The sequence below is a fragment of the Crinia signifera genome, chromosome 19 (genome assembly GCF_055691185.1).
Source record: "Crinia signifera chromosome 19, ASM5569118v1, whole genome shotgun sequence".
Lineage (NCBI taxonomy): Eukaryota > Metazoa > Chordata > Amphibia > Anura > Myobatrachidae > Crinia > Crinia signifera.
In genome coordinates this window covers 96,997,920-97,003,687 of record NC_139226.1, presented here as the reverse complement: position 1 = coordinate 97,003,687, position 5,768 = coordinate 96,997,920, and positions in this window count along the sequence as shown.

Here is a 5,768-nt window from a genome sequence, read left to right as displayed (position 1 = left end):
GCGTTACCGCCGCCACTGCCTCACCAATGTATATTGTGGTGGTAACGCATACATTGTTGTCGCATGCCCACGTGTGGACCAAGCCCTTTTTGCAATCACAGGCAGTGAACACCTGTGATTGATCTCTGCCCGTTTGCTGTCTGATTGACAGCAGTGGCCATTGGAGGGTGCCACCGCCATATTCTGGGAGTTCACCAGAAAATGCAGGCGTTCCCTGGCCATTGGAAGTCGCCAGCGGCCTCCATGGCGCTGTGAACAAGGGGAAAAACATTCAATGGTGACTGGTTTCTCCCTACTTTCTCGGCTGCAAATGAAATTGCTGCCGTTCACATGGGTGAGATTTCGGATCCTTGCGGGTATCGTGGGGTGGCTTTTACCTGATCACTCGCCTCTGAATATATGCAACCCATCGTTCACTTCTGAATCAGGCCCTAATTACAGAAATACACAGAATAATATGGCCCCTGCTTCCACCCTTGGAATTCAAACCCCGCCCATTATGTTAATAGCATTTTATATGAAAGATTTTCAGCAAAGTCTTCCACCTCCTGAAAATCTCTTGCTCTTTGGGGAAAATAGCTCAGTGTGTACGCACTACTTTGGTGACAGACATATCTATCAAAGATTTTGGCAAAGTCTTTTGAAATGAAAATCTTCGAGTGTGTATGGGCCTATACCAGGTCACTATGGAAAGCCATCCACCCTGCCCTGGTCAACCTAATGCTTGTGTCGACCTTCCAAACCTGTGGACTTTAGACATGTCGACCTATTTCACGTGTCAACCTAAGTCCTGTCAACCTTTAGTGGTCGACCTAATGTATGTCCCTACATATGACCCATACCCAATTAGGTTAGGGACTAGTGGGTGGGTTAGGTTGTGAGGTGGGGAAGGTTAAGTTCTGGTTGCTGGTAGGGAAGGCAGTAAAAAAGGGGGTAAGTTTTGTCACTAGGGGGAGGGCTAGGCTGCGGGCAGGGTAGGTTAGGTATTGGCTCTAGGGGAAGGGTTAGGTTTTGGCACTAGGGGTGGGTTAGGTTTTGGCACTAGGGGTGGGTTAGGGTGCAGGGGGAAACGTTAGGTTTAGGCTGCAGGGAGTAAGGGTTAGGGTGCAGGCGGATAGGGTGAGGTATTGGCACTAGGGGGAGGGTTAGGTTTTGGTACTAGGGGTGGGTTAGGGTGCAGGCGGGGTAGGGTTAGGTTTTGGCACTAGGGGGAGGGTTAGGTTTTGGTACTAGGGGTGGGTAAGGGTGCAGGGGGACACGTAAGGTTTAGGCTGCAGGGAGGAAGGGTTAGGGTTAGGCACAATAAGGGTAGGGTGCTGGGTAAGAACGGTTATGCGGTGGGTGGGGATGGTTGTGGTCAGACTGAGAAGGGAGGACTAAGGCAGGGAGAAGGTAAGTATACCTGCCAGACTGGCTCTGTGTACAAAGCTGCGGAATATGTGTCTACTATAAAACTAATTGTTAATAAATGATAATAGTACAATCCAGGAAAGTGCTAGCTCACCGGTGCATGCCTCTCCAATTAATTGCTCAGAGTATTACCACTGCATAAACTAGCTGGTTCTCCGACCCCTTGCCTGTTTACATCCTGCTATCTAACCACCACCCACTCGCTTGCACTTCTTGTAATCTGTCTGTCTCCCCTTCCTACTAGATTGTAAGCTCCTCCGAGCAGGTCCCTCTTCCCTCCTGTTGTCAAAGCCCTCTTCTCTTCACATTTACCTCACAGCTCTCCCATACTCCAACACTCAGTGACCATCTTCGTCCGCATACTCATCTCCATCATTGGCCACAAGCCTCTTATACTATGATGATTGAGTCCTCACTACTTATGTTTAACCTGTAATGTGTATTGAACTGTGGTGCTCTTTATTTGTACTCTATTTTTGTTATTTATTCAATGTTATGTCAAGTTTTGTCTCCCTGTACTGTTCCTTTGTACGGCGCTGCGATACACCTGTGGCGCCTTATAAATAAAATAATAATAATAATGTGTAGGCAACCAATCAAATTCTATCATTCCATCATAAATCTACTACTTTGTTAAAAATTAATGCCAGATTCTGTTCTTCTGTACCTCTCATTCCAGAGGTCACGGGAGCTTACGGGGGATCTATTTCCATAGCTCCAAGCTGTGATAGACTGTCCAGGTATTGTATATGGAGAGAGGAGCAAGACCCTAATTATAATGTGTGACCACTGCAGCAGGGTCAGTAATAACACCTTTGGCTCCATGATAATTATAGTGTTAGGGTCCAGGCTGTATTGTCCCTTTCTCCTGGATACATCACAAGAACAAACAGTCTGTATATAAATAATGCTCTCTTTTGTCCTGATTTTTCCAAGACAGTCCCTTTCTTCCAGCATAAACCTTCAACTAACAACACTTGCCGCCGTTTAGACCTCTGAATCCATTGACCTGTCAGAGAAGTGGTAGTATTAAATAGGGGGTGATTATTTCTGCCTGATCACATTTCATTTGGAAGCCCTATATAAACTCTTGGGGGTTATTCAATCCAGGACTGTCCCGGGCCGTTTTCGGCGTGTTGGAAAGTGAACATGTCCCCGAAAACTGCCGAGGCTTGTTGAAAAATGGCTGGGATTTCGACCATCGGCTGCTATTTTCACAGGCAGAAATAGCGGCCAGGATTGAATACCACCCTTGGTCTAATAATAGTAATAAGGCATTATATATTGCAAGCATTCCCACCAAGTGCTGCCGGATCCGGGGCTCCGATCTGATGCACATGGGACCATTGGATGCATTGGATCGGATCTTAAACACATGTGATTTGCCACTTTTCATCTGATTCCTCGTCCAATGCATTGCAATTAGGTGAAATCGGGCAAATTCTCATAATCGTATTAAACAACCAGGTGCTAGGTGTCATTTATAGAATGTACTTGATAACTGTGACTTCAAAGGTGATTATTTGCCTGGGCCCATTTCTCCATTGCTTCATACATCTGCCCCTCGGTCACTCACCACATGTACAGTAGCAGTGCGGGGACGTCCTTCCTTTTTCTATGTGCCATAATTATACTAAGTCTAGGAGTATCTGAGGCTGGAGCAGTGAATGGAGCTGTACAGGTACTATATAAAATACACCATTCAGTTCTGTGTGGTGTTATATGGATTGGAAGCATTACTGTGTGGCATAAAATAAGTCAGGTGATGAAGTTTAGAAAATTGATGGGGGTATACATTAGTGGGATTCATTCTGGACATTTTTAGGAAATTTATAACATTTTGCGTTTATTCATTATTTTTTTTTTTTTTTTCTGAAACAATTTTATTGAGCAAATACAGGGATAAACAGGCTATACAGACCAGCTGTTTTGCGTTTATTCATTATTTTTACAATATAATCACTTCTTTACAATAGCTGACTAAAACAATGATGAAATTGTTTGTAATGATTGCTAAGGCCTTCCTAATTGGTTATTGCAAAGAACCCATGCACCTTATAATTGGTTGATTTAAATCATGTGACGTTATGTGTTACTAGAACATAAAAGTTTCAACCCCAGAAAATAACAGTTTATATTTTTTTATGTAAAATTAAATGCATCAATATGACAAATCATGTTCAAATATTAAGTAGAAACATAATATATTAAAATAATAATTAAAATAAACATTAAAATGTTGATTTGATAAAGCAGAATATGAATTTTCTGCATAAATATCAAATAAAACATTTTATTTTTATGGAAAGTGTTCAGAATTAATTCCACTAATGTATGATGATATGTTGGGTGATGGGAGGGACAGGATGATTGAGGGGGGGTGGGGGGGGGGGGCGGGGATGGGCATATACAAATAGTCCTAGACATGCATGTGGATGCTGCTAGTTTTAGAGTATCCATCTCTGGATTTCCTTGATGAATGATCTACTGTAGTGGACCATGAAAGAGTGAAGTACACACAATGGTGCCTATGTGCACATACATACATACATACTGTGCATACATGCAATCATACATACATACATCCATACATACATACATGCAGATACATTCATGCATACATACATACATACATGCATACATACATACATACATACATACATACATACATACATACATACAGGCAGATACATTAATTCATGCATGCATACATACATTCATGATAGATAGATAGATAGATAGATAGATAGATAGATAGATAGATAGATAGATACATTCATGATAGATAGATACATACATACATACATACATACATACATACATACATACATACATACATACATACATGCAGATACATTCATGCATACATACATACATACATACATTCATGATAGATAGATAGATAGATAGATAGATAGATAGATAGATAGATAGATACATTCATGATAGATAGATACATACATACATGCATGCATATACATTAATGCATACATACATACATACATACATACATACATACATACATGCAGATACATTCATGCATACATACATACATACATACATACATACATACATACATACATACATACATACATGCAGATACATTCATGCATACATACATACATACATACATACATGCATACATACATACATACATACATACATACATACATACATATTCACTTAAAATATTCCATTAAATAGATTCCAGTGATTTGTACACGTCACAGGCAGCGCTAATGCAGATGAAAGCGTTAAACTCTGTTGGAAATACCTTATATCCTCCTTCAGAGACTAGTACAATAAGCTGACAATCTATTCATGTCTGTGTAATGACTGTTGCACAGTGTTCTGTATGTCCTCTCTGCAACATACTGTATTCTGTATGTATGCTATACTGTATGTATTCTATATGTATATCCAATTCTACTAATACTGCAAGTGTCATAACAAATCGATACTAATTACCTGTGGCTTCTGTGTAATACCCGCTAATACACATACAATGACCCTCACTTTGTTTATATACAGTACAGTGGGGTACTCCAGTTTCATCCCACAATTCAAAAATATGCTGGTAGGTTAATTGGCTCCCAACAAAATGAACCCTAGAATGTCTGTGTGTGCGTGTACATGTGGTAGGGAATATAGATTGTAAGCTCCACTGGGGCAGGGACTGATGTGAATGTTCAACTATGCTCTGCGGAATATGTATGCGCTATACAATAAACTGTTAATAAATAAATAATATATATATTCTGTGCATCAATTCTGGATTTTATCTAATGAACCCAGTGTAACTTTGTTAATAATAACTATCAACATTCTGTCTCTTGGTTATATGATTGTATGACAGCCTGACTGTGATGGATAATTGGGAGACGTCAGTCCAGTCAGTCCGTGTTGCAGAGACATTAGGGGAAGGCAGAACATCGCCCGCGACCTCACACCCATTGTCAGACCCTGCGTGTGACAATGGGTGTGAGGTCGCATTGCTGCTGCCCTGCGATCAGGCAGGCTGCTTCTCCCGACAATGGGGGAACCATGTGCCGCACCCTGTCCTCAAATTGTGGTTGCTATTTACTAAGCATTAAATGGAAGTACAGTAGAGAGAGATAAAGTTCCAGCCAGCAGCCCCTAACTGCCATGTTATAGGCCGTTTGAAAAGTGACAGTTGGCTGGTTGTCTGGTACTCTATATCCATCAGAAGCTTGCTAGACCCCCCCCCCAATCCATGTCCTTATGTTCTAACGGCATTTATCCCCAATGGCTGTGCCTTATAGCGCAATCTATTATACTCATTGCTATCCTCCTGCCTGGGCCTTTAGCATCGCACCCACCACAGGACACGACACGAC